This window comes from Pogona vitticeps, chromosome 2, assembly GCF_051106095.1.
Source record: "Pogona vitticeps strain Pit_001003342236 chromosome 2, PviZW2.1, whole genome shotgun sequence".
Classification (NCBI taxonomy): Eukaryota; Metazoa; Chordata; class Lepidosauria; order Squamata; family Agamidae; genus Pogona; species Pogona vitticeps.
Genome location: NC_135784.1, coordinates 111,273,208 through 111,286,200, shown reverse-complemented (window position 1 = coordinate 111,286,200; position 12,993 = coordinate 111,273,208). Strand labels below are relative to the sequence as shown.

The 12,993-nt window shown below is 40.7% G+C and overlaps 1 protein-coding gene across 1 annotated transcript in view; it reads left to right on the top strand.

Moving 5' to 3' along the window:
* The window catches only part of ERGIC1 (endoplasmic reticulum-golgi intermediate compartment 1), a 111,125-nt gene that overhangs the window by 16,394 nt on the left and 81,738 nt on the right, over positions 1-12,993 (top strand). The window lies entirely within an intron of this gene.

Genomic DNA, 12,993 nt, shown 5'->3' with positions numbered 1-12,993 from the left:
ATTTTGCTGACCTTGAAAGGATGGAAGGCTGAGTCGGCCTTGAGCTGGCCCCCCTTAAGCTGTCGGGATCGAACTCAGGTTGTTAGCAGAGTTTGACTGCAGTACAGTACTGCCTTCAACCACTGCCCCATGAGGCTCCTTAGCCAGGCCTCTAAGCAGGTGGAACACAAGTGAAACACAAGAGAAAGTATAATTCATTTTCAGTTGCCTTGTCCAGTCATCTGTTGAAATCCTCAGTGAAGGTCTGATGGTTTGCTCTGTAACCAAGAGAATGCCATTGAGAAATATTGTGAGGGCAGGTTGTCTCAGTTATGGCCCCTTACCCTAAAACACCTTCCTTCCTCTGATAAATAAATAGATAAATGTTTTTCTTTCCTTATCAATATGATGGTGGCAAGTTTGACATGACTGTGGAGTATGACTAAGAAAATAGTCTGATAACCACACCAGGCAAGTATTTGCAGTTCAGCTGGATCAGTCCTGCTGTAAAGGGGAGGGGGGAGGCTTGTGAATTGCATCCATATATGCATTTTTGTAGAGAACATTCCTATGAAATTTTTCAGCACCTGCATTCTTTTAGCATAACACTCATGCTTGGCCTATGCTGAAACAGCCGCTGCCCTGCTGTGTAAGCCTATGATTCTGAAGGTTCAGAATGTACAGTTTACTTGGTACCAAGAATGGGGGCAGGAAATATCATATAATATTGCCCCCTTTTATGGGAAAAGAGGAGGACCCCTGTCCTCATTTCCACTTTTGCCCTCACATGCAAAAGCAGGACTCCAGAGGGAGCCTCACTGGCCCTTAGTTTCGTGGTAATAAAAGTGCATTTGATTGCATTTTCTTTGGGCAGGGAAGAGGATTTGTGTTTGAAGACTGTATCTTTTATCTGCTTAGGGAGCTAAGGGATCCCACGATTTAGCTCTCCCACCCTCTTCTTGACTGTTCTGTCCCGCTGTTCTGCTTATGTGGTAAATGTGCTAGTTGTTTTTTTTTCCTCCCCACAGAATGTACCGGTACTGTATGGTATTACATCCTTGTTGGCCAGCAGCTTGAACTCCTCCTTGGTTGAGAAACATCCTCTGTTAATTTCAGCTTGCTTTGGGAGGTGGAATTAAGAGGGTGTTGCTGATAGGATCTGGGAGGCATTCCAGTTTCTCCACACTGGAATTCAGAGTGGGGCCATCCTGTAAGTCAAAAGCCGAGGGAGTTAAGGGCGCTGGAAGAGTGCTCTTATTTTCATCTTATCAATTCAACGGATGTTAGTCCCTTAGTCACTTAATAATTAGCTGGCATATATAATAAACACATTATTCATCCTGCCTTGGATAAGTGTTTGGTTGACTTCATCTAGATTTGTGGTCAGTCTTGCAAAGAACAACTTCCTATATTTATTTTCATTCTTAAACGAATCATACCTGTGATAAAATTTGTAAGAAGTCCCCAGTTGGAAACTCTCCTCCGCCATGAACTTACTTGCTGACAAGCCATTCTTTCAGCATCATCCCTGATCCAGTATTATAGAAAACAGCACCAACTTGCCTTATAGCAGTGTTTTAAGTTTTTCAGGTAGGCTGTGCAGGGCTGGCTGCTGGCCAACAAGGATCTGTTGGCTGGCCAACAAGGATCTGCCACATGGACGTTGGCTGTGAGATGACACACTTATTTCAGTGCCTAGGGTTGGAGAGATTTACACCTCCCCTTTCTGATCGCTGAGCTATGAGAATTACTACACGTATGGTGAGGGTGGGAGTGGAAGTGGAAGTGGAGGTGAAAGCCTCTCTCAGTGTTCTTTTTCTCCAAGCAAAAATGCAAGTGACTCTCTAGGTTTGGGAGCAGAAAGAATGGCTAAGACCTCCAGAACGTGCATGCCTGAGATAATATCTGTGAAGCCCTTTTAGCTCTTTAAAATGCAACATAACTATTAAGCAATATATTTGTATTACTTATGTATAAGGAAAGGTCTGAAAACCTTGTACGTCTTGTCACATTTCTTGTTCTGCCATTTGTAGATGATGGTGATTGCACATGAGTGTTGCACATGTCAGCATTACAGTGCATGTACACTATACTAACATAGGTGCTACATTGAAATCAGTTAAAATACATCACAGTATTTCACAGTACACTTCCAGGATTTGATCTGGATCTACTGATAGCCATACATTATTATTATTTATTTATTTACATTATTTATGGGCTGCCTTTCTCCCCACAGGGAGACCCAAGGTGGCTCACAATTAAAACTATACATGTTCAACAGTTGTAAAATACTGTAGAGGTTATATTAAAAAAACAGTTAAACATATATCAGTATTAAAGCCAAGATTAAAAACATGTTAAAAACATGTATGAAAAAAAATTTAAATACATATAACAGCATCATGGAGGATGATTTTCTTAACTGATGTGTGTCCACAATCCCTAAATGGAACCCACATCCTGCTGCTTGAAAGTTTCATTACATCTATTTTCTTGTGACTGTAACAGTGCCACAATAGTACAGTTATGCACAATTAAGTCTCAGAAGTATTAAAAGTGTTAAGAGTTAAGTGTTAAAAGAGTTCTGAACTATTGTACTGTTGATTAACGGTAGATATAGGCCAGGGCCCTACTGAACTTATGTTATGTGGAAAGCTCAAACAGGGAAGTTGTGGAGAATGTGGCTTGTGCTGGTTGCATAAGTGTTGCTCTTATGCACATGATGATCTCCCAAGACTGATGTAGACTTGGACAAGTTATTGGATGCCACCTTATGTAGGCTGCGAACATGTCACTCACTTTTGTTGCCAGCCGAATAGACATTAATGGCTGTGTGTTGCGTTATTTTGAGGGGACAACACATTTACACTGTTATACAAGCTCACTGCTTTACATTGTAGCCAAGTGTCATTTCTTCAGTGTTGTCACATGAAAAGATATACAGTGGTGCCTCGCAAAACGAGTGCTCCGTTTTACGAAGAAATCGCATTACGACGAAGTTTTTGCGATTGCAAAAGTGATCACAAAACAATGTTTCCTATGGGGGAATTTCGCTTTGCGATGATCGGTTCCCTACTTCGGGACCCGATTCTCGCAAAATGACGATTTTCCTACAGCTGATCGGCGGTTTCAAAATGGCCGCAGGGTAAAAAAAAGGCTCCCCGCTCTTTTCTGGGACGGATTCCTCGCTGCACGGGCAGCGAAAATGGCCGCGCTACGGAGGATCTCCGCTGGACAGTGAGTTTCAAGCGCATAGGAACGCATTAATCGGGTTTTAATGCGTTTCTATGGGCTTTTTAATTTCGCTTTACGATGTTTTCGTTCTACAGTGATTTCTCTGGAACGAATTAACAACGTAATGCAAGGCACCACTGTACTAAAATATTTATGAAATGTGAGGGAGTGTACTCACTTCTGTGATATACTGTAGCACTGCATTGTTGAAGACTCCTAAGTAACCCTGTGGCTCTTTTTATTTTGGAATCCATTTCTATCTTTTAAAAAGCACACATTGATGTACTATTGTGCTATGTAGTCTTCATTAACAGATGTTGAGCAATATTAACTTTGCAAAACTGGCAGGCAATAAAAACGTTTGTAAAGGCAAAGCTGCACAGCCACAATGTCATCCTTAGCCCTATACTTTACTGGTATTAAGTGATGCAGCACAATAGTGAAGATGTATTTTTAAAAAAACTGAGGGGGGGAAAGTGCCTTTTCACTTCATGATGGAAGGTGCCATCCACAGTGAAAACCGTACCACACCCACCTCTGCACATTACCACTGATGTGGAAGAAGAATATCCCGAACCCCAGACTGGAGTGATCTGTTCTAGACAGTTGCACAGCCAGAAAACCATGTTTATTTGGACTGATCCTAATAGTTTGAAATAAATAGTAGGCTCCAACCTGACCAATTTGGATGGACTGGTCCTTGTTAGGGACAGGTTGGAATTCTCTAACAAGAACATCATATAGTGGATGTTTTCTGAAGCAACCCCAACCATCCCAACAGGGGCCACAGAGAGGGATGAACTCCTGTGTAGCTGCCCTCTTGTTTTTTTTCTCCTTTCTCTTCAGTTTCATTTGTTGTTTCAGACAGGATTCATATAAAAAAAATCATTTCTATGGAATAAATGAATACATGCTATCACATGGTTTCTGACTTACGGCAACCCTTTCCAGAGTTTTCTGGGAACAGAGTACTTAGAAGTTGTTTACCACTGTCTTCTTCTGAAGATGGCCTGGAACTGTGTAGCTTTCACAAGGTACTGAATTCCTGACCCCTAAGGCTCCGTTTCTCTACGCTGTCTATCAATACATATATAAAAATACATAAATACCTAATGAAAGATACTTTAAAAAACCCCCAACAAATAGTGTTCCAGCTGGAGTGGCAGAATGACTCTGCTTTCCCACCTGCTACATCCTGCTGGAATCCCAGTTAGGGGTGACTTGTGAGGCTTTTCCTTCTTGAAGCAGGTGGAAGAGAACTTGGTTTAATATTCCCTTTGCTTATATATATTTTTTAAAAAACTCAACAAGGGCTGAAAAATGCCAACTGTTCTACAAATACTCACCTGTCATCCTACATATAAAAATGACCAAGAAGGTCCATGTCTCAAGGGAGACAAGCGCCTTTTCTTCTTCCTTTGCTCCATGGGGCATCCATCATAAGTATGTTTACAGTGTAATAGGTAGTTAAATTGTATTTTGTGCCTGTATGTTCCTTCTTTTGCACTTAGTACTTTATTTTACCATGGCCATCCATCAATTTGTTTGTTCATTTTGTGTATTTGTGATGGCTGGAACTAGAAAGAGAAGCACTCTTCAAAATGGGTGGCTAACGGAGGTGAACTATGATTGCAAGAATTATCCCAGCTTTCCCTTGTTCTTGCATACTTTCCCCATCCCACTGTGGTCATTAGGAGGAGTCTGGAACTTTTCCTTCCGTGTTTCATTGACCACACTTTGCCATAGGGCCCAAACCTGGAGAAACTGTGGTTTATCTTAGTTATGATTAGACATCACAATCAATGCAGCTGTGTTGTTTTCATTAAATTGGTCAGGATTAACTACCTTGGATGATTTAAACATGTCTCTAAAGTGTGGTCAATCTTCCAGTCTCTTCTTTGCATGGACATTGAAGGGAAGTCTTGGGGGAGTGCTAGGCTCATGGTTCCTGAGTTAATTCTGATTGCAGCCAAGGTGACATTCACATAACTTACTTAAAAATTAGAATAGAGGGACTTCCCCCCCCCCTTGTATCTTATGCAGTCTTTGTAACAATAGTAGATGCTAAACTGTAGGCTAGAAATTGAGAATCCATCTGCATATCCAAGTAGCATTGCCTTTGTGAATAGCTTACTTTACTGGAGTTTACTCCACAGTTTTTACTTGTGTATGACTCACACTGGCAAGTAATCTTAAAGAAGTGTGAGAAATGAAATGGATATTTTAAGGTCACAGATAATTTAATGGTTTCTGGGCTCCCAGGGTAACAGAAGTTGTTTCTTGAATGTGGAGAATAAAGTTTAATTGTTACTTTGGAGAAAAAGATGAAATATTAATCTGTTTGGAATGACATGACTAATTTTGATGTGAAGGCTGCTAGTAAAACTGCTAAGACTTGGAAAAATTGAAAAAAATGGGAAACTAAGGCAGTTTGTTCTGAAATGACTAAAGACCTTGAAGTGATTTAATGTCTTTGGAAGATGGCACTGATTGATACAGTTGGACAAATGGAACATTTATATCAGAACTGCCAAGGAAGCCAGACTAGCAGAACCTTCATCTAATAAAGTGGGCTGCATTCTACAAAAGCTTGTGCCAAATGCAATATGTTAGTTTTTATAGGGTCACAAGACTCTTTGTTGCATAGCACAAGGGTTTCTATGAGAAGTCAGCTAAACAGTTAATTACTGTGGCAAGAACACTGCTCAGTATTGTCAACGATACTGTAGGCCTAGTGTCCCATAATGTACTGATGCAGAGGACTTGGAAACTAATGAGAACTTATAAAAAGCCATACTGGATTAGACCAATTGTCAGTGTTCTGCTCTTTTTGATGGCCAACCAGATGCCTTTGGGAAGGTCATGAGCTGGATGGGAGCATGATAACATCCTCCCACTCATTCTTCCCAGCAACTTGTGATGGACATACTCAAAGTAATGGCCCTCATATCTTGTAACCATTGATAGTCTTTCATGCTTTGTTTAATGGCCTTTAAAACCGTCCATGTGGGAATCACTACCTTATGGAAGTGAATTCCATAGCTTAACTATGCAAATAAATGTAACTTAATAATTGAATCCTGATCTAACTGTGAGAATGTGCATTTGAATGTCACATGATAGCTCGGGAGAAAAAGCTCACTCTTATGATTAGTCCTTTGATACAAGTTGGCTGTTCTTGGCAATTCTAATGTAATGGTAGGACCAGTTGATAAGGGAAGGCCAATGTTGCTTTGGCCATCATGGCCCAGACAAGCTCAAGAATATAAAAACTTTATTTGAATTAATGGGCTCTAAAATAGTTGTATATTATTACTGTTATGTTTGAGGAGTAAGAAATGGAAGATATCATTTTGTGTCCACATAGTAATCACCAGTATACATATACAGTATAACATTCATCAGTGTTCTTGCCACTACAGTAAAATATACAACTGTCTTTGCATAGACAGTCTGCAAACTCACCTCTCTTTCTAGAGGAAACTATGGAGGACCCGGCAATGCCCTCTTTACAGAGTGATACAGAGGAGAGGACAAGAAGGTAACTCTACCCCTTTTGCCTATTCTAATATGTGCTCTCAATACCACAGGGACCTTATGTATCAGGTGGCTGTGCCAGTCATGTTGTTCTCTTATTTGGAAGGGAAGTGTTAAGGAGAGTAAAAGGAAATGAACGAATATGATAGGTGAAATCTTGTTCACCTATCTCCCTTCTTAAAAGGGAAAAGATGAGGAGGTCTTGACCAGATCCAAACCTCAGGTGATATTTATCCAGTAATCTAAAAATCCTGCATTGGTTAATAGACCCATTCATATATTAACCAAATCAAAAGTAGAAGGGCCCAGTCTTTAGATCTGCATCAACCATTGGGGTCTCATGGCATTCCCAGTACTGAATATTCTGTAACTATGACCTTGTCATTATTGTATCATTTATTCTGTGTGCTTCCCTGTCATGGCTACCAGAGCATTCATACAGTGTCAGCTGGGAGGTTAAAGTGCAACCTCAAAAACCCATTGATCTAAACCTGGAGGTTTGCAGTTCACCAGTTATCCCAGCATGGGAGGCTAAAGTAGGTGTGGGGAATTTTCAGAACCTATGCAGTAGGCTATCTAATGAAAGTTTACAACAGAATTCTTGTCATTGATCTGGAAGTGCCATTCAGTTTCTGAAGTCATGTTAGATAAACTTTTACCATGAAAATGCTCCACCTCCATGTCTATGTTCCTAATGTTGTATTTTATTGTGGCACTAATGAATCACTTTTAGTTGGCAAAGGAGCAAATTCAGCAGCATCATGGTTTGTTTCACTTCTTTGACATTTTCCAGCACTGTAAGATCAGTTATGTGGGCATCCTTCCTTGGTTTGTCTCAGGGGATCTCCTTGCTTTCTCAGCAGACTAGACTGCATGAGATTTGGGAAGCATGGGGGAATACACCGTGGATAATACTATTCCTTTTGTAAATATGACATAAAAGACTTTGATGTCCATTGGATGAGAAGTTTGAGAACTAACAGGAAAGAATGTTGTCAGACGTCATGGGTAGGGAACCTTTAGCTTCATAGAAGTTGTAATTCGACAGTATTTGGAAAGCCACAGAGTTGCCACCCTTGCTCCAGGTAGTAACCTAGAATTGTAACTCCTGAAGTCCCAGAAGAAATGTCAATATTGTGCCAGTAATAAGCGTCCAAGTTGGTGAGCATCTTCCAGGCCTTGCAGAACTGGCCTCTTCATTGCCCAAAAGAACTGTGAGCTGAATAAACCTATCTCACCCAAAGAGACGTTCTAAGTCTTGCACTGACACCCATTTGTGCTTTGTCAATGCATATAGGTTGCCCATGTAGCTGCATAGGAGTGAATAGGCAGAATGGTGAAACACATTCCACCTTGGCCGTGTTATAGCAAATGTTCAAACAGTAGATTCACTAGCAATGCTGGGTAGTAAAAGACTCACTGAGTTTAGGAGACCAAATTATGCAGATACAACAAAGTGTGTAGCAGTATGTTTTGGCTGGTTCTATTTTAAACGTGAGTAATTTAAGCCATCTCTATGGCAGAACAAGGTGATCTTGTTAGTCCCTTGGTATTGTTTCTGGCTGTCAAAATTGTTTAAGAATTAAACGTGGTTGACCTAGCATTACTAGAGAACAAAGATAAAATATCCCACGGTCATTGTTTCTAAGCAGTGATCCAGAGAAACATTGGAACTTCTTGGTGTTTACATAATTTGCTTCTTAACATGCTTAATGTTGGCTCTGAAGGATTTTGTTAGCTTTATTTGTCCAGCCTTGGAATCTCTTTTGAATGCTACAGTTTACCAACAGAATATACAAAACAGTGCATGTGCAAAATGTTGTTAATGTTCCACTAGGAGCTAGAATTTTAAATTAAAGGCAGAGACTTGCAAGTCAAACACCATGAACTTCTGGACATGCATCCCTTATTTGTAATCAAAGCACAAGGAATTACAGATGCAAGATGTACTACTTTCATGACCGACCCTACGGTGAATAGTGTTTTTTTAAAAAGAACTTTAAAAAATAGGAGCAGTAGGTTCACTTTTTGCAACTTCTGTTCTTCCCATGCTGTCATAGGGCCCCAGACAATGCGTGTTGGCACTTCTTGGCTATTAAATCTTTGTTTTCAAATGATTATTTTTATCTTGTAGTACTTTTTATAGCTTAGCTTACATTACTGGAACAGATCCTTTGCTACAGTCATAGATTTAAAACTGAAAATGTCCAAAAGACACCCTGTCACAGTCGTATGACATAGGGCCTGAGTGTTCGCTCATCGCCCTCCTACTTGTCAGCCCACACAAACTAAGCCATGTAATGTTGGAAGCAGGTGCATTTCACAAAAGTATTTGCAGAGCAAATAATTCTGGGTGACTCAGCTGCTGCGTTTGATTCAGGGGTTGACAAAATTGTATTTCCTTCTGTAGCACAGAATATGTGTTTGCTTGTTAAATATCACCATCTTGGTTGCTCAGACAGAAGAGAATGAAGAATAAATGTGATATAAAATTGTTTAGTCATCATGTGGTATCATTCTGGACTTACATGCAATCTAGCATTAAACCCAAGAGCTGTTTTTCTAACAGTGACGAAGCTCCGTTTGTCCTGTGGGCAAGGCCCTAAAGCCAATGATTTGGATCCCTCTGTTTCCTATGTCCCTTTTACTCCCACTCCCATGACAGGCCGGGAAGACATGCATGTTTGGCCGAAACACTCTCCTCAGGTGGTTTTGTCATGAGCTATATGAAATGCATAGCTGAAGATGTGCTATCATACTCAGCTTGCCAGGTTCCGTAGATTTTGCTTTCTAGGTACTGTACGTAGCTGGGCTGGCAGGAGCCTGAGAACAATTTTAGCCTTTTTGTTACCATTTTCAGAGAACGTGGTGTACTAGTTTCCTCATATTCTCTTTCATTTGACTTCCTGTGAATGAAATGAATAAGGAGACACTGCAAGAAAGGGAGCAGTAACTCATTTTTTAGCTGGTATGTGTTTTATTTTGTGGGGGGGGGGTCTGTTGAGCCAGTTTGTAATGGCTCTGAAAGGCATGAGCATTTTCATTTCTTTTCCAGTTTCAGTTCATTGTGCATAAGGAAGTGGCTTCCTTGTCTTCAGTAATCCATGTTCTTTGGTGTATTTTCCGCTCCATGTACATTTCATTATTTTCTGAGGTAATACGTATGTACTAGTGTTTAAAATTCTACCTTGTTTTCTCAGAGTGTCATGGTTGCTCTCTTTTATTCCTATTGTTGACAGGCAACCACACCCTTTAATAAGAGCCCTTTTGTTCGGCAACGGTGTGTAAATATATCTAGTCTGAAAGTAACCATTTTCTAGTTTGCCCAGGACAAAATGGAGGCTCCTGCTTTTTGCAGCCTCAAACTGATTGGGAATTGCTGCTCTTACATCAGCTGAACCGCCATGCCAAGTGATTTCTTGACTCAACTTGCTGAACATATCCCCTAAGTCATATGGTCTAGATCACTGGTTCTTAACCTTGGGTTACTCAGGTGTTTTTGAACTGCAGCTCCCAGAAACCCCAGCCAGCACAGCTGGTGGTGAAGGCTTCTGGGAGTTGCAGTCCAAAAACACCCGAGTAACCCAAGGTCTAGATAACAGAACTGTTTTCCAGACTGCTCCAAATCACTGCATCTAGCTGCTTAGGGCTAACAAGACCATCATAATTTCAGAGTTGAATGTGGGAGCATAACTGACTTGAGAACATGTAACTGTTTCAGGACCCCTGTGCAGCTTGTGCTCTGCTTTGTGTTTTACTGAGAATGTGGCTACAACGATGGCAGATGCTAAAGTAACCCTTCTTATGTGTTTGGTTCATTACCTTGTGATGATCACCATAAGGAATATTGTTCAGTAGCATCTTCTGGTGACATAGTTGGACCACTTTTTCTGAACTACCAATGGTCAAAAATTCCCTTTTAATCTCAGGGCTAGACTATTAACATTCTCCCTTTTGATGATACTGTTCCCATTGTGCAGGTGGAGCAGGACTTCCCCTTCTTGTGATTCCCCCATAAGTCATTTGCCACCAGGCACAAACAGCAGATTTAAAATTGTATCTTTCCTCCTTAGTGTTACAGAGTAGACTATTTGTCTAGATGGGCAGGGTATAAATCTAATAAAATAAAATAAAATAATAAATAAACAAACAAACAAACAAATAAGAACAGATTCTCACTAGCAAACTGTTTCCTTATGTTGGATCCTATGGGCAACACTTGATAACATTTAAAGCCAGTCAAGAACCCTTGTGAACCAGCCCTGTTCCCGACAGTGCGATTCACACTGCTTAGGAGAGACTGTGGCTGGTGTTTGCATCAACCCATTGACCCAGAAACTATGGAGGAAAAAGAAATTGCTGACACTTGCCAGTTAATAGGAGAGGCTTGTGCCACAATGGTTAAACCGCTGTACTGCAGCCAAAACTGTGCTCACGACCCGGGGTTCAATCCCAGGTAGCCGGCTCAAGGTTGACTCAGCCTTCTATCCTTCCGAGGTCGGTAAAATGAGTACCCAGCTTGCTGAGGGGGGGGGGGCAATGTGTAGCCTGTATAATTACATTGTAAACCGCCCGGAGAGTGCTTGAAGCACTATGGGGCAGTATATAAGCAACACATGTTGCCTTTTGCTTTTAATCTGGAATTATGTGTCTTTCATTCTTTCTTTTTAACATCTCAATTGCTTTAATGGCAAGTTGCAAATGGAATTCTGTTAGTTAAAAAATTTCTCCTTTTTGGCAGTGGTAGAGGAAGATATTCCTTGCTCTTATTGTGACTATACTGACCTATAACAACAAGCCAGGATATCTGCCTGACAGTGAATGAGCAGCATGCTCAAGCCTGCAGCATGTTGACTCTGCCTCTTCTGCTTGCAAGAATGGGTTAGTGAATTGGAAAAGAGAAAGCTTAATGTTATATATGAGTGCAGAATCCTGGCTTGTTGCTGGTTTGATATCCTTATATAGATTTTGGAGCCATGTTTGCCATTTATTTTTATTTTTTTATTTGATTTAGATACTGCCCGTCTGGCAGCCAGGGCCACTCTGGGCGGTTTACAGCAAATAAAACAACAGAGTAACAAAGTAATACATATACAAAATAATAATAATACAGTACAATTGGGGCATAAATCAAATATCATAAAATGCAGTGAAACGAGTACAATACAATAAATTACAGTTGAAAGCATAGAATATTAAATATTACGTTTTTGAGATATTCAGTGGAATATGTGCAAGTACGTGTGCATAGAATTTTATATAACTGTACCAAAACAAGGTTGATGTCTTAAACTGCTTAATTTCAGTCTGTCACGTTCTTCAGCTTTTCTGCTCATGGATTCTGTGAGCTGCAGTCTACAGTGTATGTTCGGTATCTTTGTCTATCAATACTTGAACATATTTTTGTATTTCAAATCCATGGCACAGCATTCAAAATGCCAGTATTCTTCCCTTTTCCTTTATTCTTCAGTTTTCCTTCCTTCATTTACACTTCACAATCTCTCTCTGGACTCTTGGGGGTGTTGTTTAGTCGTTTAGTCATGTCTTCCACTGCCTCCCGGAGTTGGGTCAAATTCATGTTGGTAGCGTCGATGACACTGTCCAGCCATCTCATCCTCTGTCGTCCCCTTCTCCTCTTGCCTTCACACTTTCCTAACATCAAAGTCTTTTCCAAGGAGTCTTCTCTTCTCATGAGATGGCCAAAGTATTGGAGCCTCAGCTTCAGGATCTGTCCTTCCAGTGAGCACTCAGGGTTGGTGTCCTTTAGAATGGATAGGTTTGTTCTTGCAGTCCAGGGGACTCTCAAGAGGTGGGGGGGTTCAAATCTTTTCCCTTTCCTGCCTTCCTGATCTGGAAGAGAGGCTTCCTTCAGTATGAATGGGAAGTTTTCTTTCAAAACAAGTAGGTAGGCATTGGGGACCTGACCCAGATCTTCAGTGCAGTGGGGAATAAAGGGTTAAAACATGGTTACCCTCCTCATCAGGGTCTCTGTCCAGCATGGGTGCTTGATCTTTCTAGCTGCTCCAACAAAAGCTGTTAATGCAATTACTAATTGCATCTCATTTGGCTCTGAGCCGAACCTTATGTTGTAAGCTCAATTTCTCAGATGCCAGTGAAAAATGGCTTATGGCATATTCCCCCCGCCCCAATTTTCCCCAGAAGCATTTTGGAAATTGTTATGGAAAAATAAATCCAAGTATTGAATTTTTTTCCATGGTGCACAGCAAATAATGTTGACTC